The 26,441-nt window shown below is 41.4% G+C and overlaps 1 protein-coding gene, 1 long non-coding RNA gene and 1 other non-coding gene across 7 annotated transcripts in view; 1 reads left to right on the forward strand and 2 right to left on the reverse strand.

The window, feature by feature from the left end:
* Positions 1–26,441, forward strand: part of LOC115847920 (uncharacterized) — a 97,744-nt gene that overhangs the window by 22,002 nt on the left and 49,301 nt on the right. The window lies entirely within an intron of this gene.
* The window catches only part of NHS (NHS actin remodeling regulator), a 347,571-nt gene that overhangs the window by 20,812 nt on the left and 300,318 nt on the right, over positions 1–26,441 (reverse strand). The window lies entirely within an intron of this gene.
* Positions 19,314–19,386, reverse strand: TRNAR-UCU (transfer RNA arginine (anticodon UCU)). The gene has a single exon. It is a non-coding gene; the product is annotated as a tRNA-Arg (tRNA).

The raw sequence follows: 26,441 nt of genomic DNA on the forward strand, positions 1-26,441 counted from the left end.
ACAGGAGTAAAACCTTAGCGCGAAGATGTCCACTGCAAGCCACGCTGGGTTCCTAGTAGGCGAGCTGAGATCTTATTCTCATTCTACCCTGGGGCTTGTTGTCCTTAGACCGAGTCTTTGCATTTCTGCACGTATTATGGCCTGTCTGTGAGATAGAGGGGAACTTGGCTGCCTCAGATTTTTCTTCACTGGAGTGTGTGTATGTGTTGTACATAAATATGAAGTGCTTTGATCTTTCTGGAAGGCTTAAAAGAGTCTGGCAATACCTTCTTCACATATCGCTCTTACTGCTACAATTACATAGCACTGTTATTCCCTTGAGAATGTCCCAGAGTCTCCTACTGGCTCACACTGGGCTCCTATCTTCCAAACATGTTCAATAACATCACGTTAAACTCCTACTGTGCTTCTCCCTTTCCTTTCTTCTCAACTCCAACCTTCACCAAAGTGTACAACCATGGGGAAAACAAAACGATGAGGAAAGTCAAAGCTTAGGGCCCATCCTAGGCTTTCCCTGTCCCTTTCCTGGTTCCTCCTTTGTCACCACTCTTTCCCAGGCAAAGCAAGGCCTTCACACTTCCCCAGAGGGCCTGAATGCAGCACCCCACGTGCCCAAACCCTTCACGCCACTCTCCCAGCCAGTTGCGAGGCTGGAAAGAAGCCTGCAGATGAACTCACATCAACGTGCTGAGAACTCCTGGTGATAAACCCAAAGGAATAAATCTCAAGCAGAATTCTGGACAGTGGTTGTAGGCTAAGAGGAAGATATTTGAGAACAGGTGCCTACTGAGTTCTTTTAACCACTGTATACACTAATATCTATTTAAAGTGCTAAAATACACAAATATTCAGGACTGGGAAAAATGGCCTTATCATTGTCATGTCTGCTTTTCCAAGTCATCCCTTTATTTCTTTTATGTATTTATTTATTAAAACATCTTTATTGGCGTATAATTGCTTTACAGTGTTGTGTTAGTTTCTGCTGTATAACACAGTGAATCAGCTATACGTATACATATACCCCCATATCCCCTCCCTCTTGCATCTCCCCCCTTCCCACCCTCCGTATCCCACCCCTCTGGGTGGTCACAAAGCACTGAGCTGATCTCCCTGTGCTATGCGGCTGCTTCCCACTAGCTATCTATTTTACATTTGGTAGTGTACATATGTCCATGCCACTCTCTCACTTCGTCCCAGCTTACCCTTCCCCCTCCCCGTGTCTGCAAGCCCATTCTCTACGTCTGCATCTTTATTCCTGCCCTGTCCCTAGGTTCACGAGAACCATTTTTTGTGTTAGATTCTACATATATGTGTTAGCATACGGTATTTGTTTTTCTCTTTCTGACTTACTTCACTCTGTATGACAGACTCTTGGTCCATCCACCTCACTACAGATAACTCAGTTTCGTTTCTTTTTATGGCTGAGTAATATTCCATTGTGTATATGTGCCACATCTTCTTTATCCATTCATCTGTTGATGGACACTTAGGTTGCTTTCATGTCTTGGCTATTGTGAATAATGCTGCTATGAACATTGGGGTGCAAGTATCTTTTTGAATTAGAGTTTTCTTCAGATATATGCCCAGGAGTAGGATTGCTGGATCATATGGTAACTCTATTTTTAGTTTTCTGAGGAACCTCCATACTGTTCTCCATAGTGGCTGCATCAATTTACATTCCCACCAACAGTGTAGGAGGGTTCCCTTTTCTCCACATTCTCTCCAGCATTTATTATTTGTATCAATAGAACATATGTCTACCTTTAAATTCCTTCTTAGGTATACGGAAGTAAGAAATATGAGTATGTCCACAAAAAACCTTTCACAAAAATATTTACAGCAAGTTTATTCATAAAAGCCTCCCCCCCCCCGCAAAAAAAAAGCCCTAACTAGAAATATCCACCAACAGCAGAAAGGATAAACAAGTTGTGGACTACTGTATTCATACCATGGAATACTACACAGTAATAAACAAGAACCTGCCATTGATACGTATAACATTGACCTCAAAAAGATCATGTGGAACGAAAGAAGCCACACACAAAAGAGTACCGTGCTCATTCACTTTTGAATCCCATTCTGTTGATAGATTGATAGACATTTTGTGTATGAGAGAGAGATCTGCCCCTACTGAGCAGAGCTTGAACAGCGGTGGCAATGGCAGTGGTGCAGTTTTCACCCTAAGAGAGGCTTTCTGAAAGACTGGAACTGCAGAGAATCTCCCTCCTTTTGATCTCAGCTGGAATTGAACAAAAATTCTTAGGGTGATGGAATGCAAAATGATTGTATGTATTTCAAAGTTCAGCAACCTTTTGTTTAATGGCATTCTATTAATGAAGTAATTTAAATGTGCAGAGCACAACAAAATTGCATTTTGAAGCATGTGTGGAAAGCAGTCTCCATGCGAATGGAAAAGAGGACTACAGGCAGGCTGGGAGGAAGCACACTTCCCACCGCCGCTCAGTTGTTTATTCATGGGAACTGCTCTGGACTGCCAAGAACACAAAACAAGGCTCACTGGACCGCAGTCACTGTGATGTTGCTGCCAGCGAGTATCTTATTCATCCCCTGTGGCCAGCTTTGCCAATTAGTGGGGTCACTGCCAAGGTCCACTCAGCGTCAATCCTCAAAGGTCGCTAGCACCAAATAAAAGCCATGAGTGGGGGAAAAGCAGGCCAGGCTTTGAAGTGCAGGGAAGAAGGAGGCTTTGAACTGCTGCAAACAGCACAAATACCCTCCCCTAGATCATAGGAGCTGGCAGTGTGAGTCCCAGAACAGCCCAGAGGCGTAGGGAGGTTCCTCCCTCACCCTCTGTGCCTTGCCCTCAGCTGGGGTCTCCGAGGTGTGCGGTAACCGAAGAGCTATTGAACATCCGGTCTCACGCCAAGGGACACTTTCCCCTTGTAACTCAGGCCAGATGTGGCAAAAGCTCCGTGGAGTCATACTTGACCTTACCACAGCAGATTTAAAAAACAAAAACAAAAAGGCAATACTTCCTCGCACACAAGCCATGCATGCTCCTTCTTTACCTTCCCCCTGTTTTTTTTCATTTTTTTAATTGACTCCTTTTTGAGTACAGCTCTATGAATGTTATCACATGCATAGACTCCTGTAACCCTACCACAGTCAGGATTCAGAACATTTCCATTATCCCAGCAAAGTCCCTCGTGCTATCCCTTTCTGGTCACAGTCTCCCCCTCCTCCTACCTGTGGCAACCCCTAGTCTGTCCTCCATCACTATGGTTTTGTCTTTTTTGAAAGTGTCATATAAATGGAATCATACCTTTTGAGACTGGCTTCTTTCACTCAGCATAATGCCTTTGAGATCCATCCTTTTTTGTGTGTATCAGTAATTCGTTCCTTTTTATTGCAAGTAGTATTCCATTGTCTGCTTATACTCTGAACAATGAAATGTCTCAGGCATGCAAGAGAATGTCAACCTGAGAATGTTCTGTAATGATGTGTACAAACAAGTAATTTTATTGGCTGTTCCACAGTCAGGCTAATGTTTTAAAAAGAAAGAAAGAATTCCAAAGCTAAAGTCTGCAATAGGGAATTTTCTTTATTTCTCACAGTATTTAATATGAACCAGACTCATTGGGTAATTCTTTCCTTAGCTATTGTGCTGGCTATTAAGCTGTTGTCTGTCAGCTGCAAATCTATTCTTCCATACTCTGCACTGTTATTGCTGGGACTCTGCAAACATTTCCGCACCAGCTGCTCCTTCTTAGGTTCTGCCCTCGGAGTGTCAGCTGCTTTCTGCAGTCACTATATCTGTGTCACCTCAGTTTCCCATTTGCCATGTCAGTCTTATAATGCCTTCACTGTATTGAATTCTCTCTTTTAAAATAACTGGTGTGGTTTCTGTTTTCCTGACTGGACCTTGACTGATGAAGTACCAGGCTTTTGCCCCTGGCTTGCTTGTGTCTGAGGCATCTGAGGTGCTTGCTACTTCCAGTTCCTCAGTCAAGGGAGGAAAACATGAACAAGTGTGATGTTCCGTGGGGTGTCAAGATGATAATGATCTCTGCAGTTTATGGCAGAGAGCAGGAGAGCTGACATAGTGCCAAAAGCAAATTGCTTCTGATGACCCTTGAAAATGGGTATAGAGGGAAAAAGTATTTGCTAGGGTCAGTAGCTGTGTTCCACATGCTAGGTGCTGTGCTGATTTACTCTAAGAAAAATACCATATTGGAATAGCAGCTACAGAGTCACAAACTACTTATGGCCAGTTTCCCGGATCTGTCTACCTGCTGCAAAGACCAGACGGGTGAGTTAAATGGAGGGTGTGATAGGCATCCCCACTCCTGCAATCCTATATTTGAAACTCAAGTCAGGCTTTTCTCTCCCTAGTATACCATGAAGAAATACCATACTAGAAATGGAGGAAATTAATCCTGTACACACACAGCCTCGTACCTTCATAAAGCATTGCTCTTTCTGATCATGTTATTTGTGTGCTCAGAACCCTTCAATAATTTCCTCTGCGTATGGAATAAATTCAAACATTTTAGTCTGACATTCAAGATCCTTCAAGATCTGGTCTATTGAAGCACTGCAGCCCAACCAAAGTATCTGAATTTCTGTATATACGCTCCATTTTCTCCCGCCTCTGTGTGCTTGCTCTCGTGGTTTCCTCGGCCTGCAATCTTTTTCAGAATTCGACCCCATCCTTCAGGGTCTTCTCAAATGCTACCTTTTCCATGAAGTTTAATCCTAACATTGACCCCATTCTAACACCCCACACCAGTTAGGTCTTAACACCTGATACTCAATACCACATAATTTCCTCTAGTAGTCATGTACTCTGGATGGCAGAGATTATGTCTCATTCATTTTTGTATCCTTCCAGTACTTATTAATACTAGGTGTTGGGTTAATTTTTTTTTCTCAAAATGAAGAAATAAATAAGAAGCTATAATAGGGGAAAGGGCATTCCAAATGGCAATACTGTTTTGAGAGTGCAGGATATTTTTCTAGAGAAGCACATGGAGTTTGGTTTGGCTGAGATCTAGGGTGTGTACAGAGAACTTGTGGGAAATCCATCTGGAAAGGTAAGTTAGCACCAGATTGCACAGAGGCTGGAGAGTAGTTGGGCTAAGGGTTTGAAATTATTTCTTTAGGCAGAATGGAGGAATAGAAGGTTTAGTATTAGGGAAGAATTTGTATGTCAAAGGTTCTCATACCAAAGTTAGAATTTTTCTGAACTGGTTTAAAGGAGCAAACTAGATGAGATAAAGGGAAATACCTAAGCTGAAGCAAGAGAGACTTAATTTGGATGGCCAGTACCATTCTGAGAAAGGTCATAAAACAACAGAATGCTTCTGAGAGAGCTTGCAAAACTATGAAGATATTTTGTAAAAGCAAAACGAGACTTGTCTGGGACTCTGTGGTATGTATAATTATTATTATTATTATTATTATTTTTTTTTTTTGGCGGTACGCGGGCCTCTCACTGTTGTGGCCTCTCCCGTTGCGGAGCACAGGCTCCGGACGCGCAGGCCATGGCTCACGGGCCCAGCCGCTCCGCGGCATGTGGGATCTTCCCGGACCGGGGCACGAACCCGTGTCCTCTGCATCGGCAGGCGGACTCTCAACCACTGCGCCACCAGGGAAGCCCTGTATAATTCTTTTATAGCAAAGGAAAGGCTTGGTAGCGTTTCTTAGTCCTAACTCTTATAAACCACTAGAATATTGAAAATCTCTAATGTGCACCCATGGAGAAAGGGAAGGAGGGGAGAGACTGGATAAGAGAAGAGGGAGCTGGGGATGGGAGAGAGGGTGAGGCAGTGAGAAGGTCTTTATCCTAGGGCAGGTAAATACTACTGAAATACCCTCTCCTGCCGGCACTAGTCTTTAATCTCTCCTGGCTCGGAACTCCACTCTCAGCCTTCTGATTCTTCTGTAAGCTAGTTTAGTTTTTCTCAGAAGCTGCCTTCTGGTAAGTCCTATTTTTTTCTTCTCGATAGAAAATGGAAGAGTAAACGTCGTCACTGTTTATAGCTCTGGACTATGACCAAAGGGGTCTGGGTCCGAATTTGAGTGATGACCTCCATTTACTTCTGAATAAGGCTGTTGGAATGTCCCCTGTCCTGCAAATGCATCCCCTTAATAAGAAAAGTATGATTTGACAGATTTTTATTTTAATATCCCTGGATGCCACAGTGTGATAAGTTAGAAGACTACTGTCAGGCTATGAAATGACAAAGAATCTCTGATATTCTTTCCTCGTTCATTTTATCAAGTCTGACAAAGAATATTACTGTGAACACGATTGGAACAAGTTAACTGTCACTCCTGATGATAAGGATTTAGGCCTCAGTGTTTCTCTGGAACCTGGTCAACTTTTGTCATCAGGCTCCATCTCATGTCAAGCATCTTTATCTAATACCACAGGGACCATTAGACAGTCTACCCTGGATCACTGATGAAGCTTGGAGAAGGACACTGGTGAGACTGCTGGAGTCTCTTCCCATATTTGAGGAAGGGTGACTTCCATGCCTGTCTATCTGGACAGCAGAATCTAAGCAGGGACTTAGACCTCAAGAGTCCCCATAGACCTGAGTGCAGGCCGAACACAGCAATAGATGGTTCAGCTCAAGTGCTGACTCTGATCAGTAGGGGCGGTGGGGACTGTGTGGGAAAGAGTGCTGTAATCTCTTGGGAATGCCTGCCTTAGGCTTACGCAGGGCAAGAGCACGTGAATATTCCACGTATTCGCAGATCTGGGCGTGGACCAAGGGCCCTGACTGATGAGAACAGATAAGCTGGACATTCCATTCAGCAGGGGATCAGGGTGAACTGCTATGATAAACTGACTCCACACTCTGAAATGGGAATCTATGCCATGATGGTACGTTAAGGGCCAAAGTGTCATATACCATGGCAACTTCTAACCATTTGAGATTAGATTTTCTGTGGTCTTCTAAATTTTGCTATTTAAAGTAAAGAAATTCTGAACTAAGCATTTCCTGGTTGAACCTACCTTATCCTGAAGCCATATATGTATCATAGGCATTGGAGTGTAAGTCCCAATTGTGAAATATCCATGGCTAAGAGTTTACATGTATTTTTAACTTTGTATTTTGAAATCATTTTATACTTAACAGAGAAGTTGTAAAAAAATAGTAGAGTTTCCACATACTCCTTATCTAGGTTTTCCTAATGTTAACATCTTACATAACCATAGTACATTTATTGAAACCAGGAAATTAACATTCATAAATACTATTAACTAATCTATTAACCTTATTTGGATTTTGTCGGTTTTCCCACTAATGTCCTTTCTCTGGTCCAGGATCCAGTCCAGGGTCTCACATTGCATTTAGTTGTCAAATCTCCTTAGTCTCCTTCAGTTTGTGATAGTCCCTCAATCTTTGCCTTACGTGACCTTGATACTTTTGAAGAGTACTAGCCAATTATTTTCTAGAATGTCCTTCAAGTTGGAGTTGTCTGATGTTGTCTTATGATTAGATTGAGGTTACTCATTTTTAGCGAGAATCCCACAGAAGTGTTACCTCAGTGCATGATGTCAGGGGGCTCATGTACAGGCGTGCCCTTTTACTGCGGATGTTAACTTTGATCACTTGGTTAAGATCGTGTCTGCCAGGCTTTTGCAGCTGAAGTTACTATTTTCTGTTTGTAATCAACAAGTATCTTGTGGGGCGAAATTTTGAAAGTATGCAAATATCCTGTTTCTCAACATAATTTCACCCAACTATTTTAGCATCCTGTGATGATTACTGTCTGTAAAAAGTTTTGCTGTCATATTTGGCTAACAGTGATTTAAAGAAATTTCCATCAGTATTTCTACATTTATTAGTTAGAATTCTTCTGTAAGGAAGAGGTACCCCACCCCCATGTATTCATTTACTTATCCCAATTACTTATAGACAGTATAGACTCATAGACAGTTCTTTTATACTGTGTGTTATCATCTATTACTATCATTATTGTATTGTCCCAGATTTGGCCATCGGGAGCACCTTCAAGTTGGCTCCTGTGCCTTTCTGACATGCCACTATTATTATTTATTTTAGTACTTTCTTGCTTTCTGGCCTCTCAAGATATTCCAGGCTTATCTTCTGTTTTCCCTGGCCAGCCCTGGAAAGGAGTCCTGGTTTCTCTTATCAGAGAGTGGTATTTAGAAACAAGATCTGGGCACTAGATGTGCTCAGTGTTACCAGAGTGTCATTGCTTCTAAGGCACTCTCAGGTGACAGAGCGAGGAAATACGTTTGTATACTCATGCATGCACATGTGCACATGTTTATTTTGTGCCTACCCACCTGCATATCCATGTATGTGTGTGTGTGTGTGTATGAGAATATATGTATGAATTTATACTGATACTTTAGATTCTAATCCAACACCACAGTATTCATCCTTGATGTCTTTCTTTCCTTCTTTCTAACTCCTTTCTCCAATGGTGACAAACTGTCATTATCCATAACATGTTTATTTATTTGTTCAATCCTAGTATACACAAAAAGTAGTTTCAGAATTTCTAACTCATTCTCTTGTAAAGAACAAATTTACTAACTAAAGTACAATATTTGTGTACAGTTCCTTTTGTCTTTCATCTACATGGTTGCTTTAGCCGCGGCTGCTCCCCGGGAAGCTCCCGCATGGGGATGGGATCTCAGACTTCCACGTTACTGTGGAGGGAAGAGCTTGAGGAGATCAAGATGGATACTGGCTTTTCCCAGTACACGGGGCATTACAGAATGGCACACCCAGTCTATTTCTCTTCACTACCCATTCACCAGTCCCCCAGTTATGCTGCTGAATGCCACACATCCATCCAGACTGAGAAAGTGAGAGGGACTCAAGCCAAGAAGCAGCCGAGCAAGCTCTTTCACGGATGCCGACTGGCCATGCTGCTTCCCCTCCCGCTGGGCCTCAGCATGCTCCTTCAGCCTTTCCCAGTTGTCCTCTGCGTCCTGTTTCTCTGTCCCCCAACCCCCCATTCACTAGACCTTTCAGTTTGCGTGCTCTTTGTTCCACCTCAAAATCCGCTCTCTTCTACCAGGCACCCCCTTAAATATATGTCTAACTTGACAAGGTGGTTCTGTGGTCTGGCAGTTTTTATTTCCCTTTGCTCACAAATGAGCCTCTGGGATGTTCTCTCCCCAGGAGCATCTCTCTTCAGAAGAATGTGACCATCTGTTGGTCCCTTGTACTCTGCTCTGTCATCAAAGGGCTACTGGATGGAAATGTTCTTCTTAAAATGTGTCGAGCCATCCCTTCTAGGTGGCTTGCCCAGGTCACTCGACCTCTGGCCTCTGATTCTGCACACGTAGGGTGGCTACTCTGTGGCTACTCTTGTTAGTACAGGGTTGGTTCTTCAGTAAATAGCCATATGCCTGCTGGTCCGGTCAGCTTTGGGGCACTGTCGCCACCAGAAGAGCCGCCCTGACAATTTGCCTGGGGACTTCCTCATGGCTCTTTGAACAAGGAGGCTGGGCACCCTAAAAGCTTCCTGTGTTACCACCTCTGTAGCGTGGCTTATACCTCAGTGTTGCATGCCCTGGGATGTTTTTCACTTCACGTTTCCAAGTAGAAAGATTAGAGTTATGGAGATGCCTAACTCATCCTGTCCAAGAGATTTCAAGATCGTCCTCAGTATCCTGAAGGTTTTTGCACTTGGCCAATGATTATGTCAGAAGCCATAGTCAGCTCCCAGTAGAGGTTCAAAGCATTGACTGTATTGTCACATTAGCTGCCTGGTTACATGGGCTTCCTACCTCCACTGCTAATCGCTTAGAAACACGGGGTCTGGCAATGGTGGCACAACCTGAGGTACAATTGTAGACCTTTCAGCGAGCCAGGAGCCAGGGCAGCTTCTTTGCCAGTCAGCTTAGTTTAGACCTCACTGAATTAGGCTGTTGCCATCCTAACACCTAAGTCCATTCATGCATGTATCTGCCTGTGGTGGACATTCTCTGACTCACTACGTGCTTGCTTGCTTTCTTGCTTAAGAAGAAGCAATTCTTTAGAAAGGAAATGGCCAAAGAACACCACTGCAAAGGGAAGGGAAAAGAATGGGGGACAGAGGAGTGGCCAGGCGAGATGGCTCAAGTATAAATGAATGAGAAATTCTGTATGACGTACCATTCTGACTTTAGGATCAAGTGATGTAACACAGGGACTGTGTAAAAGGGAAGATTGTCTGATAATTTTCTATTCAGTACCTCAGAGGCTCTTTGACTTGAATATTTAAAGTTCCCAAGTTTATGCCTTTGCCCTCTTTTGACAGTATAGCACACTGTTTTAATCCATGGCTGTGTCTTATTGCTCTGTTTAAAATTATATTCATCAATCCATCAATAAATATTTGTGGTTAAAACAAAACAACAAAATAAAAATACTTCTTTCCAAAGTTACTTAGGTTAGCTATTTCCTTCCCCATCTCCTTCAGTGTGGTTAGGATATTCACTTGTAATATAGTTAGGTTTATTTGTTACTGCGTGTTTTCCACTTTGGATTCTCCTTACATTCTGGCTGATGTTAATTATTTATTTACGGGGGGGTATGTGAAACATTACCCTAGGTTCTAAGGGTTAGAGCTCCCCAAAAATATACTCAGAGAAGTGTCACGCTGCCTTGACCCTGCTACCTCCTTCCCATCCCCCATTCTTTCTACCCCATTCCCACCTATGCCCTGTTGGTAAACCAATCTCATTAGCTTCTGGTTTATCTCTCCTATACAGTCAGTTCTGCTGTAACTCTTGTTTTGAAAAAGTGAATTTGTTCCAACGTGATTGATATCTTAGAGCACAAGTTGAGCTTAGTGTGAATTTTGCGTGTGTTAAGGCACAATTTCACATATGAGAAACTCGAGGTGAATGCAGAAACTGCACCCAGCTGACCTGAGCTGTGTAAAAACACACAAAATACACACACCTCAAACACCTCTGTGCCCCCTCGATTCACCCCGTGTCTTAGCAGCCACCCCTGTCCACATCTGCTATTACAGCCTGCCTTCTGATTTCAGGTACCCCTGCATCTACCCCGCCTCCTGACGCCCACTCCACAAGCAAACTTCAGGGCCTTTTTTAGGGAAAGTGACACATGTATTATGTATTTCTTAACCATTTCACATGTGTAAAATTGTGCTACTGTTTATTTATTAGGTTCCTGTGTGTGTGTGTGTGTGTGTGTGTGTGTGTGTGTCACAGAAGCTTTTTGAGTGTTGTGCTCTGTTTTCTCTATAAACCCTTTGGTTTTTATTGTGCAGTTCTGCATAATGTAGAGATTTATAAGGATGGCTATGTTGTGCTATAGCAGAATTGACTATTTCTTTTACACAAATAAGTGGATACCTGCATATCTTCATATATACCCTTCTCTGTAACATGAAGGGTAGCATACTATAGACACTCTTTTGGGCTTTACCTTTGTCACTTAAGAGTACGTCCTGGAAATCACTCCTTATTAGCTCATAAAAATCTTCCTCATTTTTTTAACAGCTGCATAGTACTACATTATGTGGATGTCCTATAGTTTATTCCATCACTGCATGTACATAACCACAGAAAAAGGGTTAAAATCACTAATGGTTAAATACTTCCATCTGTGTATAGGCACCTTGGTTGTTTTCAATATCTCATAAACAATACTGCAATGAATAACCTTTTTGTATTATTGGAGGTGAAGGTTTGGTTGGGATTGCTAGGGCAAAAAGTGAGTGCATATGTAGTTTTGTTAGATACTGCCAAATTCCCTTCCAGAGAGGTTGTCCAAAAAGTTTGAATTTCCACCAGCATTGTTTGTGAGTACCTGTTTTTCCCGCAGTTTCACCAATAGAATGTTGTCATATTGTTTAACTTTTCCTAATCTAATAGGTGATAAATGGTATCTATATTGTTTGCATTTCTCTAATTACGAGTGAGTTTGAACAATTTTCCCTAAGTTTAAGAAACATTTTAATGTTTTTTCTGGATTGTCTGTTCAGGCTTCTCCCCCCGCCCCCATTTTTCTACCAGGTTTTGGCTCCTTTCTTTGTCCCTGAATTCTAAGAAGTATTTATCTATTAGGGATATTAGTCCTTTTATTTCTGTGGTATATGTTTTTCTTATTATTTTTTTAACATCTTTATTGGAGTATAATTGCTTTACAATGGTGTGTTAGTTTCTGCTTTATAACAAAGTGAATCAGTTATACATATACACATGTTCCCATATCTCTTCCCTCTTGCGTCTCCCTCCCTCCCACCCTCCCTATCCCACCCCTCTAGGTGGTTACAAAGCACCGAGCTGATCTCCCTGTGCTATGCGGCTGCTTCCCACTAGCTATCTGTTCTACGTTTGGTAGTGTATATATGTCCATGCCACGCTCTCACTTTGTCACAGCCTACCCTTCCCCCTCCCCACATCCTCAAGTCCATTCTCTAGTAGGTCTGCGTCTCCATTCCCGTCTTACCCCGAGGTTCTTCATGACTTTTTTTTTTCTTAGATTCCATATATATGTGTTAGCATACAGTATTTGTTTTTCTGTTTCTGACTTACTTCACTCTATATGACAGACTCTAGGTCCATCTACCTCACTACAAATAACTCAATTTTGTTTCTTTTTATGGCTGAGTCGTATTCCATTGTATATATGTGCCACATCTTCTTTATCCATTCATCCGATGATGGACACTTAGGTTGCTTCCATGTCCTGGCTATTGTAAATAGAGGTGCAATGAACATTTTGGTACATGACTCTTTTTGAATTATGGTTTTCTCAGGGTATATGCCCAGTAGTGGGATTGCTGGGTCGTATGGTAGTTCTATTTTTAGTTTTGTAAGGAACCTCCATACTGCTCTCCATAGTGGCTGTATCAATTTACATTCCCACCAGCAGTGCAAGAGTGTTCCCTTTTCTCCACACCCTCTCCGGCATTTATTGTTTCTAGATTTTTTGATGATGGCCATTCTGACCGGTATGAGGTGATACCTCATTGTAGTTTTGATTTGCATTTCTCTAATGATTAGTGATGTTGAGCATCCTTTCATGTGTTCGTTGGCCATCTGTGTATCTTCTTTGGAGAAATGTCTATTTAGGTCTTCTGCCCATTTTTGGATTGGGTTGCTTGGTTTTTTTGATATTGAGCTGCATGAGCTGCTATTAAATTTTGGAGATTAACCCTTTGTCAGTTGCTTCATTTGCAAATATTTCCTCCCATTCTGAGGGTTGTCTTTTGGCCTTGTTTATGGTTTCCTTTGCTGTGCAAAAGCTTTGAAGTTTCATTAGGTCCCATTTGTTTATTTTTGTTTTTATTTCCATTTCTCTAGGAGGTGGGTCAGAAAGGATCTTGCTGTGATTTATGTCATAGAGTGTTCTGCCTATGTTTTCCTCTAAGAGTTTGATAGTGTCTGGCCTTGCATTTAGGTCTTTAATCCATTTTGAGTTTATTTTTGTGTATGGTGTTAGGGAGTGTTCTAATCTCATACTTTTACATGTACCTGTCCAGTTTTCCCAGCACCACTTATTGAAGAGGCTGTCTTTTCTCCACTGTATATTCTTGCCTCCTTTATCAAAGATAAGGTGACCATATGTGCGTGGGTTTATCTCTGGGCTTTCTATCCTGTTCCATTGATCTATATTTCTTTTTTTTTCTTTCTTTTTTTTTTTTTTTTTGTGGTATATGGGCCTCTCACCGTTGTGGGCTCTCCCGTTGCGGAGCACAGGCTCTGGACGCGCAGGCTCAGCGGCCATGGCTCACGGGCCCAGCCGCTCCGCGGCATGTGGGATCCTCCCGGACCGGGGCACGAACCCGTGTCCCCTGCATCGGCAGGCGGACTCTCAACCACTGTGCCACCAGGGAAGCCCTGTTGGAAGATTTTTAATCACAGTTTCAATTTCAGTGCTTGTGATTGGTCTGTTCATGTTTTCTGTTTCTTCCTGATTCAGTCTTTCTGTGGTATATGTTGCGCATATTTTCTCTCAGTTTTTAGTTGTCATTTGACTTTGTTAGTGGTGTTTGAGCATGCAGAAACATTGAATGTTCAAATTTATCAATATTCTCTTTTATTGCCTCTATTTTGAGTCAGAGTTAGAGAGCCATTTCCTAGACTGAGGTCAAAGAATAATTCACCCCTATTTTCTTTCAGTACTTGTATGGTTGCATTTTTTAATGTTTAGGTCTCTGATCCCTTTGGAGTTTAATCTTGTGTATGGTGCGAAGTATGGCTCTAATTAAATGGTTCTCAACCAGGGGCGATTTTGTCCCCCCAGGGGACGTGTAGCAATGTCAGGAGACATTTTGGGTTGTCAAAACTAGAGGGAAGAATGCTGACATCTAGTGGGTAGAGGCCAAGGATGCTGCTAAACATCCTGCAGTGCACAGGACAGCCTCCCACAGCAAAGAATGATCCGACTCAAAATGTCAATAGTGTCGAGGTTGAGAAACTCTGATAAAATGTTTTTCTTCAACAAGTGGCTACCCAGTTGTTCCAGCATCATTAAAAAAAAAAAAAGCCACAACAGTGAAAGGCCCACGTACCGCAAACAATAAACAGAAAAAACAAAACAAAAAAACACCCCTCCATCTTTTTGACTCAGTGTTTAGAGATACCACAGTTACCAGATGTTTTCATATATACTTGGGTCCGTTTCTGGCCTTTGTATTCTGTCCTGCTGGTGTATTTGTGCCAGTACCACACGGTTGTAATTATAAAGGCTTTAAAAATATTTTAATATCTGTTAGGGCTAATCCCCCCTTATGGGTTTCCTTTTTCAGTGTTTTTCTGGCTATTTTTTTAATTTAATAGACTATTTTTTTAATTGAATGAGTCTTAAAATACTATAGAGGTTTACAGTTTTCAAAAGTTTCATACACATGATTTCATATAATCCCATAATAACCTTTTTTTCCCACCCACCTCTATATTACCCCTCCCCCCTCCCCTTTCCCCATGGTAACCACTAGTTTGATATCTCTGTCTCGGAGTCTGCTTCTTTTTTTGTTTTATTCACTAGTTTGTTGTATTAATATTTTTTACATTCCACATATAAGTGATATCATACAGTATTTGTCCTTCTCTGTCTGCCTTATTTCACTTAGCCTTCCAAGTCCATCCACGTTGCTGCAAATAGCAAAATTTCATTTTTTTATGGCTAGTAGTATTCCATTATACATATATATGTACACCACATCTTCTTTATCCATTCTTCTGTTGATGACACTTAGGTTGCTTCCGTATCTTGGCAGTTGTAAATAATGCTGCTATGAATACTGGGGTGTGTGTATCTTTCTGAATTAGTGTTTATGGATTTTTTGGATATATACCCAGGAGTGGAATTGCTGGGTCATCTGGTAGTTCTACTTTTAGTTTTTAGAGAAATCTCCATACTCTTTTTCCACAGAGGCTGCACCAATTTACATCCCCACCAACAGTGTATGAGGGTTCCCTTTTTTCCACGCCCTCTCCTGCATTTATTATTTGTAGACTTTTTCATGATAGCATTCTTATCGGTGTGAGGTGATACCTCATTGTAGTTTTGACTTCCATTTCTCTAATAATTAGTGATGTTGAGCATCTTTTCATGTGCCTGTTGGCCATCTGCATTTCCTCTTGGAAAAATGTCTATTCAGGTTTTCCGCCCATTTGGTAATCAGGTTGTTTGCTTTTTTGATGTTGAGTTGTATGAGCTGTTTATAGTTGTTAGATATTAACCCCTTATTGGTCATTATCATTTGCAAGTAATCATTTCCCATTCAGTAGGTTATCTTTTCATTTTGTTGATGGCTTCCTTTGCTGTGCAAAAGCTTTTAAGTTTAGTTAGGTCCCATTTGTTTATTTTTGCTTTTGTTTCCTTTGCTTTAGGAGATGGATCAAAAAATATATTGCTGTGATTTATGTCAAAGACTGTTCTGCCCGTGTTTTCCTCTAGGAGTTTTATAGTATCTGGTCTTACATTTAGATCTTGAATCCATTTTGAGTTTATTTTTGTATATGATGTTAGAGAATGTTCTAATTTCATTCTTTTTTTTTTTTTTTTTTGCGGTACGCGGGCCTCTCACTCTTGTGGCCTCTCCTGTTGCGGAGCACAGGCTCCGCACGCGCAGGCTCAGCGGCCATGGCTCACGGGCCTAGCTGCTCCACAGCATGTGGGATCTTCCCGGACCAGGGCACGAACCCGTGCCCCCTGCATCAGCAGGCGGCCTCTCAACCACTGCGCCACCAGGGAAGCCCCCTAATTTCATTCTTTTACATGTAGCTGTCCAGGTTTCTCAGCACCACTTACTGAAGAGACTGTGTTTTCTCCATTGTATATTTTTGCCTCCTTTGTCATAGATTAACTGATCATAAGTGTGTGGGTTTATTTCTGGGCTCTCTGTTCTGTTTCTTTGATCTGTGTGTCTGTTTTTGTGCCAGTACCACATTGTTTTGATGACTGCAGCCTTGTAGTATAGTCTGAAGTCTGAGAACATGGTTCCTCCAGCTCTGTTCTTCTTTCTCAAGATTGTTTTGACTATCCAGGGTCTTTTGTGTTTCCATATAAATCTTAAAATTATTTTTTCTAGTTTTTTGAAAAATGCCACTGGTATTTTGATAGGGATTGCAGTGAATCTGTAGATTGCCTTCAGTAGTATGGTCCTTTTAACAATATCACTTTTTCCAATCTAAACATGTTATATCTTTCCATCTGTTTGTGTTGTCCTCAATTTCTTTCATCAGTGCCTTACAGTTTTCCAAGTACAGGTCTTTTACCTCCTTAGGTAGGTTTACTCCTAGTTATTTTATTCCTTTTGATGCAGTGGTAAGTGGGATTGTTTCCTTTATTTCTCTTTCTGATAGTTCGTTATTAGTGTATAGAAATGCAACAGATTTCTGTACTTTAATTTTGTACCGAATTCGTCGATGAGCTCCAGTACTTCTCTGGTGGCATCTTTAGGATTTTCTATGTATAGTATCATGTCATCTGCAAACAGTGACAGTTTTACTTCTTCCTTTCCAATTTGAATTCCTTCTTCCTGTCTGATTGCTATGGCTAGTATTTCCAAAACTATGTTGAATAAAAGTGGCAAGAGTGAACGTCCTTGTCTTGTTCCTTATCTTAGAGGAAATGCTTTCAGCTTTTCACCACGGAGTACGATGTTAGCTGTGGGTTTGTCATGTATGGCCTTTATTATGTTGAGTTATATTCCCTCTATGCCCACTTTCTGGAGAAGTTTTTTTTTTTTTTTATCATAAATGGATGTTGAACTTTATCAGAAGATTTTTCTGCATCTATTGGGATGATCATATGGCTTTTATTCTTCAATTTGTTAATGTAGTGTGTTACAATGATTGATTTGGAGATATTGAAAAATCCTTGCATCCCTCGGATAAATTCCACTTGATCATGGTGTATGATCTTTTTAATGTAGTGTTGGATTTGGTTTGCTAACATTTTATTGAGGATTTTTGCATCTATGTTCATCAGTGATATTGGCCTGTAATTTTCTTTTTTCGTGATATCTTTGTCTGGTTTTGGTATCAGGGTGATGCTGGCCTCATAGAATGAGTTGGGAAGTGCTCCTTCCCTTGCAGTTTTTTGGAATAGTTTGAGAAGCATGGGTCTTAACTCTTCTCTAAATGTTTGGTAGAGTTCACGTGGGAAGCCATCTGGTCCTGGACTTTTGTTTTTTGGGAGTTTTTAAATTACTGATTCAATTTCATTACTGGTAATTGGTCTGTTCATATTTTCTATTCCTTCCTGGTTTAGTCTTGGGATAGTGTACCTTTCTAAGAGTTTGTCCATTTCTTCTAGGTTGTCCATTTTATTGGCATATAGTTGTTCATAGTAGTCTCTTATGATCCTTTGCATTTCTGTGGTGTTGATTGTAACTTCTCCTTTTTAATTTTGATTTTATTGATATGGGCCCTCTCCCATTTTTTCTTGATGAGTCTGGCTAAAGGTTTGTCAATTTTGTTTGTCTTTTCAGAGAGCCAGCTTTCACTTTCATTGATCTTTTCTATTATTTTTTAGTCTCTGTTTCATTTATTTCTGCTCTGATGTTTATGATTTCTTTCCTGCTACTTACTTTGGGTTTTGTTTGTTCTTCTTTCTCTAGTTGCTTTAAGTATAAGGTTAGCTTGTTTATTTGAGATTTTACTTGTTTCCTGAGGTAAGATTGTATTGCTATAAACTTCCTTCTTAGAACTGCTTTTGCTGCGTCCCTTAGGTTTTGGATCGTTGTGTTTTCATTGTCATTTGTCTCTACGTATTTATTTCCTCTTTGATTTCTTCAGTTAGCCATTGGTTGTTTAGTAGCATATTGTTTAGCCTCCATGTGTTTGTGTTTTTTGCAGTTTTTTTTCTTGTAGTTGATACCTAGTCTCATAGCGTTTTGGTCAGAAAAGATGCTTGAGAAGATTTCAATTTTCTTAAATTTACTAAGGCTTGTTTTGTGGCCTAGCGTGTGATCTATCCTGGAGCATGTTCTGTGTGCACTTGAAAAGAGTGTATTCTGCTGCTTTTGGATGGAATGCTCTGTATATCAATTAAGTTTGTCTGGTCTAACATGTCATTTAAGGCCAGTTTCCTTATTGATTTTCTGTCTGGCTGATCTGTCCATTGATGTGAGTGGGGTGTTAGTGTCCTCTACTATCACTGTGTTACTGTCGATTTCTCCTTTTATGTTTCTAAATATTTGCTTTATATATTTAGGTGCTCCTATGTTGGGTGCATATATATTTACAATTGTTAGATCTTCTTGGATTGATCCCTTGATCATTACGTAGTGTCCTTTTTTGTAACGGCCTTTATTTTAAAGTCTATTTTGTGTGATATACTTATTGCTATGCTGACTTTCTTTTGATTTCCACTTGCATGGAATACCTTTTTACATTCTCTAACTTTTAGTCTTTGTGTGTCTCTAGATCTGAAGTGAGGCTCTTGTTGCAGCATATATACAGGTCTTGTTTTTGTATCCATTCAGCCACTCTGTGTCTTTTGGTTGGATAATTTAGTCCCTTTATATTTAAGGTAATTATTGATATATATGTTCTTATTGCCATTTTGTTGCTTTGGATTTGTTTTTATAGGTCTTCTTTTCTTCTTCTTTTGCTCTCTTCTCTTGTGATTTGATGACTGTCTTTAGCATTATGTTTGGATTCCTTTTTCTTTTTTTGTGTGTATATCTATTACAGATTTTTGGTTTGCAGATACCATGAGGTTTTTGTATAGCAGTCTGTATATGTGTGTGTGTGTGTGTGATTGTTTTAAGTTGCTTATCTCTTAATTTCAAATAAATTTTAAAGACCCTGCATTTGTATTCTCCTCCCCTCATGATTACTTTTTTTTTTTCTTTTGGCCACAAGGCTTGTGGAATCTTAGCTCCCCAACCAGGGATCGAACCTGTGCCCCCTGCATTAGAAGTGCAGAGTCCTAACCACTAGACCACCAGGGAATTCCCACGATTATATTTTTGATATCATATTTTATATGTAATTATTTTGTGTATCCCTTAACTGCTTATTGTGGATATAGATGATTTTATTACTTTTGTCTTTAACCTCCCTACTAGCTTTGTGTGTGGATGATAACCTACCTTTACTGTATGTTTGCGTTTACTGGTGAGCTGTTTCATTTTGTAATTTTCTTGTTTCTAATTGTGGCCTTTTCTTTTTTCGCCTAGAGAAGTTCCTTTAACATTTGTTGTAAAGCTGGTTTGGTGGTGCTGAACTCTTTTTAGCTTGTCTGTAAAGCATTTGATCTCCATCAAATCTGAAGGAGAGCCTTGCTGGGTAGAGTATGCTTGGTTGTAGGTTTTTCTGTTTCATCACTTTGAATATATTGTGCCATTCCCTCCTGGCCTGCAGAGTTTCTGCTGAAAAATCAGCTGATGGCCTTTTGGGAGTTCCCTCGTATGTTACTTGTTGTTTTTCCCTTGCTGCTTTTAATATTCTCTCTTTATCTTTAATTTTTGTCATTTTAATTACAATGTGTCTTGGTGTGTTCCTCTTTGGGTTCTACTGTATGGGACTCTGCGCTTCCTAGACTTAGGTGACTGTTTCCTTTCCCAGGTTAGGGAATTTTTCAGCTACTAGGTTTTCAAATATGTTCTCAGGCTCTTTTCCTCTCTCTTCTCCTGCTGGAACTTAATGTGAATTTTAGTATGCTTGATGTGTCCCAGAGGTCTCTAAAACTGTCCTCATTTCTTTTTATTCTTTTTTCTTTTTTTCTGTTCAGTGGCAGTGATTTCCACTACTCTGTCTTCCAGCTCACTGATCTGTTCCTCAATATCATTTAGTCTACTATTGATTCCTTCTGGTGTATTTTTCATTTCAGTTATTCTTCATCTCTGTTTTGTTGTTCTTTATATTTTCTAACTCTTTGTTGAAAACTTCTAACTTGTTTTATGCATCCATTCTTATCCCGAGTTCTTTAATCATCTTTACAATCATTACTCGGAATTCTTTCTCAGGTAGAATGCCTATCTCCACTTCCCTTAGTTCTTTCTGGGGTTTTTTCTTTTTTTTTTTTTTTTTTTGCGGTACGCGGGCCTCTCACTGTTGTGGCCTCTCCCGTTGCAGAGCACAGGCTCCGGACGTGCAGGCTCAGCGGCCATGGCTCACGGGCCCAGCCGCTCCGCGGCATGTGGGATTTCCCAGATCGGGGTCCGAACCCGTGTCCCCTGCATCGGCAGGCAGACTCTCAACCACTGCACCACCAGGGAAGCCCTGGGGTTTTTTCTTGTTCCTTCATCTGGAACATGTTCCTCTGCCACCTCATTTAGTTTAAGTTGCTGTTGGCATTTTTATGTATGTAGTAGGTTAGTTATGTTTCTCAACCTTGGATAAGTGGCCTTCTGTAGGACAAGTCCTATGCATCCCTGCAGCACACTCCCCTCTCGTCACCCAAGCTGCATGCTCTAGGGATTCCCCCTAAGAGGGCTGTGTGGGTCCTTCTGTTGTGGTGGGCTGACTGTCTGGGTGGTCTGGTAGGCCTGGTCGGCCTCTAGTGTGATTGGTTGCCAGGCCCTGCCTTGTGTGGATGCTGCTGGTTGGTGGGCCTGGTCATGAGGTGGCTGACTGCAGAACCCCAGGGGGCCCTGGGGCTAGTGCTGGCTCACTGGTGGGAGGAATCAGGGTCCAGAAGACTCAGGAGCTATTCTCCCCTGCCAGTGGTGGGTGAAGCCAGGTCCTGGGGTTAGTGCTGGACTACTGGTAGGCAGAGCCTGGTCCTGGAGACTGGCTGCAGGGTCCAGGGATCCCAGAGTGCTGTCAGATCACTGATGGGTAGGAGGGGCCAGTTCCTGACACAATTGGGTATGAGGTTTGGGGTGTCCCAAAACTTGTGTTGGCCTGCTAGTGGGCAGGGCCGGGGCCCGGCTTGTCCCAGGGTTGGGTCTGGCCTGCTTTTGGCTGGCTGGGTCTGCAGGCTGTGGGATTGTGGGTTTCTGGCATCTGGTATCTGTCCCCTGGTGGGTGAGGCTGGTCTAGTGGCTAGTGCAGGCTTCCTGGAGGGGAAGGCCAGTGCCTGCCAGCTGGTGGGCGGAGCTGGGTCTTGGCCCTCTGGTGGGCAGGGCCATGTCTAGAGGTGGCTGTGAGCTCAGCAAGTCTTTAGGCAGCCTATCTGCTGATGGGTGGGGCTGTGTCCCCACCCAGTTAGTTATTTGGCTTGAGCTGTCCCAGCACTGGTACCTACAGGCAGTTGGGTGGGGCCAGGTCTTGGTGCTAATGAGCTAATGGCACCCACCAGCACTGGCTTCCATGGGGTAGAAAAAGCTCCCAAATATGGCTGCTGCCAGTGTCTATGTTCCCAGGGTGAGCCACAGCTGCCCCCCACCTCTTTGGGAGACTCTTCAAGACCAGCAGGTAGTTCTGGCCCTGGCTCCTATGAAGTTACTGCTTTTGCCCTGGGTCCTGGTGCACATGAGGTTTTGTGTGCGCCCTTTAAAAGTGGTGTTGGGACTTCCCTGGTGGTGCAGTGGATACGACTCCATGCTGCCAATGCAGGTGGCCTGGGTTCGATCCCTGGTCAGGGAACTAGATCCCACATGCATGCTGCAACTAAGAGTTCTCATGCCACAACTACGGAGCCCGTGTGCCGCAACGAAGGAGCCCGCTTGCCACAACTAAGACCTGGTGCAATCAGATAAATAAAGTGAAGTCTCTATTTTCTGCAGCCCTTTGGGACTCCTGGAATTAAACCCCATTGGCCTTCAAAGCCAAGTGCTTTGGTGGCTCATCTTCCCAGAGCATTGCAGGACCCCTGGGCTGGGGAGCCTGATATGGGGCTCAGAACTCTCCTGTGGGAGAACCCCTGCAATATAATTATTCTCCAGTTTGTGGGTCACTCATCTAGGGGTATGGGACTTGATTATATGAGAAGTCTGCCCCTCCTGCCCATCTTGTTGTGGTTCCTTCTTTATGTCTTAGTTGTTAAAGATCTTTTCGGATAGGTTTTGGTCTTTTTCATAGATGGTTCTGCAGATAGTTGTGGTTTTGGTGTGCTTGTGAGAGGAGGTGAGCTCAGGGTCTTTCTACTCTGCCATCTTGGCCCAAATTCCCTTTGGCTGTTCTTGTATGTTTATTTCTCCATAAGAACTTTAGTATCAATGGGTCAAACTCCATTTTTAAAAAAGCTTATTGGTAATTTTTATTGGGATTGTGTTAAACTTATAAATTTATTTAGAACTGACTTGTTTATAGTGCTGAATCATTCTATCCAAGAACAAGGGGTGTCCTTCCACTTGAGAAAGTATAATTTTGTGTCTTTTAGGAATGCTTTCAAATTTCCTAATATAGGTTTTGCACATTTGTGATAAATTAATTCCTAAGTATTTAGTCTTCTTTGTTATTGCTGTAAATGGAGTTTTCTATAACACTGGGTCTTCTAATTGTCTATCCTTTGTGTAAGTGAAGGATATTGATTTTTGTGTTTTTATCCTGCTACTTATTGAATTCTTTTATTGTTTAAGTTAGTTTTATAATTGATTCTCTAGAATTTTCCTGGTATAGTATCACATCATTTGCAACTAGATACAGGTTTACTTCTTCTTTACCAATTCTTATGCCTGTAATTGATTTGTTTTGTCCAACTGCATTGATTAATCCCTCTAATATAATGCTAATTAGTAGCAGATAGTGAGTATCCTTGCCTTGTTTCTGATTTTAATGGAAATGCCTCTAATGTTTCCCCATTAAGTTAGATACTGGCTTTAGGACTAAGGCATATATATTTTATCCTGTTAATGAAGTACCATTGAATTCCTATTTTCTCAAGTCTTTTTATAAAGAATAGGTCTTGAATTTTATTTAAGGCCTTTCCAGCATCTATGGAAGTAATCATATGGATTTTCCCCCTTTAGATCTATTAATATAGTATATGGTACTAATAGATTTCCTAATATTGAACCAACCTTCCATTCCTGGAATAAATCCCATTTAGTCATGGTGTATTAATTTCTCACTATGATATTGTATTCTGTTTGCTCACATTTAATTTAGCATTTTTGCATCAATAATCATGAGTTGATATTGGTCTGTCCTCCCTCCCTCCCCTCCCTCCCTCCCCTCCCTCCCTCCCTCCCTCCGTCCCTCCCTCCCTCCCTCCCTCCCTCCTGTCTTTATCAGGTTTAGGTATCAAACCTTCAGAAAAGTTTCATAAAAGAAATGGAGAAGTTCTTCATTTTCAATGTGCTGAAACAACTTATAGAGCGTTGAGATTATCTGGACTTTGAAAGTTTAGTAGAATTCCTCTGTGAAACCGTCTGGGCCTGAAATCACCTCCTTTGCCACCCTTGATGAGGGAGGACTTCCATATGGGCTTTCATTAGGAGACACCCCTTGAATTTTCAGCTTACAGAGCTGGGATTTAAGCCTAGTTGGACCTATGGTCTTATCACTATATCACTGATACCTCAGGGACTTGGATTGCCTAATCATAATAATGATGATGATGATGTCTAATACATATTAAGTGCTTTTTATGTGTCAGGTACTGTTTACATGTATTAACACATTCAATCCTTGTTTTAAACTTATAAGGTACTATCTCTCATTATCCCCAAGACACTGAAATGGTTAACTTGTCCAGGGTCACATAGCTCGTAAATGGTAGAGCTTGGTCTTCAATTCCAGGCAGTTTGGCTTCACAGATCATGTCTTTAATGACCAAAGTACAGTATAACAGTTTATAGAATTGTGGATGAGTGTATATCAGAATCTCATTATGAATGCTTTTTTAAAGGGAGAAAAATGGTTTAACTGAAGTCTCGTAAAGGAAAGAGTTGCTGTTTACGAAAACGTCTGTCTAGCAATTTGGCTACAAATTTCCTATCCCTATCCCTACAGCCTTTCCTCTTGCAGCAGTATACAGCCTTTGTAAACAAAGCTTAATGTATAGAACAGTGTTCTAGTCTGAGTCAGCTCCAGGTCTGAGGGATTCAACTTGAATGGAAATCTTCCAATGACCTTGGTGACCGAAACTCAATCAAACAAATGGAACAGTTAAAATTTCCCCAAATTACTTAGAAATACTATTACTGAGATGGGTAAATTTTCTGATTTACATAAGTATGACCTCTTATTAATGTTTGTTGGGAAAATGAAGCACACTCATTGCTATTCATTAGTTTAAGCTTTTTCCTATAGTCTTATTTTGGTATTTAGACATTATTAAAAATTATGCAGGTTAAGACAAAGGGTAATATTTTTATGTCATTTCTGCAAATGCTTAACATTCTTCTCTCCCCCCACCCCCCGCCAAGAAAGCCAGCTTAATGAGCCACAAAACATATTATAATGAATGGGAAAAATATTTTTAGCATTTTTATGCAGAAAATGCCTCATTAAAAGCAAATGCTGCAGCAAGCATTTGATTTGAGCATTAAGGTTTGAGCATTAAGATTTAAGCATTAAGATTTGAGCTTAATAGGAACTTTTGTCGAGCAGGGCTTTTATGACAAATCACTAGCATGTTGTAACTGCTCTATGTAAAGACCCAGAAAGCCATAAGAGACTCTTACCTTCCTTTCTTATCCCTGGGCTGCATTGCAGCAGTATGGTGAGTTTGACATGGCACTTAGTAGACACTTGATGAGCCTGAGGGACATGAAACCTACTGTCCAGCCACGAGTCGGAAAAATGTCTGTGTACTGTTCAGTATCACTCACTGTTTTATCTGGATATATCATGAGAGTCATTTAGATGAAATCTGTTCTCAGCTTGGTGTCTGGCATCATGTGACCCAAATATTTTGCATCTAATTTGCATATTGTAAAGCCATAAGGGTACAGGGTTTATAATTATACATACAACCTTAATTTCAAGTAAAAACCTCAACTTCTACCTACACTATTGTAACTTCTTTAGACTTAGGGCCTCAAACTGGCATGACGGGAGCAGGGGTCTACCCATTCAGGCAGGCTGTGTAGGCTGATTTGGTCACAGAAACCATAGTCTCTCACCTCAGTGGTGCCCTACTCAGAGGCACAAAGGGCTCACCTGTCCCCACTGAGCCCTCAGAAGGCACACCTGGGGTAATGGTGTTTCCAGGTATTCTGAGCTGGTCTCAGCTTCATCATCTCTGATCCATACTTGGGGGCTTGAGCTGAGTTACAGCCACACCCACCCAGGCAAGGCTGACATCACCAGTGGTGATGACATCACTCTGGTAACTGGTTACTCAGAAGAGCACCTTCCCTTATAGAATGGGGGAAGCATGAAATTACGAGATGATTCATCTTCAAATGGTAATTTTTCATATCATGTAAGTTCTTTCTCAGTTCACCCTACCTAGTCAGCCACACGATCGCCTGACTAGTAATAATAGTAGTGGTTGCAGCAGTTAACATTTACTGAGGTCTTACTCTATGTCGGGCATTGTGCTAAGTTCTTTCCATGCCTTATTTCATTTAAGCTTCAAACCCTATAAGCTAGTTACTATTAATATCCCCATATTACAGATGAGGGAACTGAGCACAAGGAAGGTAAATAACCTGCCCTAAATCTTTCCGCTTGTATGCAGAAGAATTAGGATTTGAAGCAATTTTTCCCCTGATTTTATTTTATTTATTTTTTATTGAAGGATGGTTGATTTACAATATTATGTTAGTTTCGGTTATACAGCACAATGATTCAGTTTCATATTTTTTTCTTCAGATTCTTTTCCATTATAGGTTATTACAAAATATTGAAAAGAGTTCCCTGTGCTACGCAATAAATCCTTGTGTTTTTTTTGTTTTTTTTTTTTTTTTGTGATACGCAGGCCTCTCACTGTTGTGGCCTCTCCCATTGCGGAGCACAGGCTCCAGACGCGCAGGCTCAGCGGCCACGGCTCACAGGCCCAGCCGCTCCGCGGCATGTGGGATCCTCCTGGACTGGGGCACGAACCCGTGTCCCCTGCATCGGCAGACGGACTCTCAACCACTGCGCCACCAGGGAAACCCTAAATCCTTGTTGTTTATCTTTTTTATATATAGTGGTGTGTATCTGCTAATCCAATATTCCTAATTTC

The sequence above is a fragment of the Globicephala melas genome, chromosome X, assembly GCF_963455315.2.
Source record: "Globicephala melas chromosome X, mGloMel1.2, whole genome shotgun sequence".
Lineage (NCBI taxonomy): Eukaryota > Metazoa > Chordata > Mammalia > Artiodactyla > Delphinidae > Globicephala > Globicephala melas.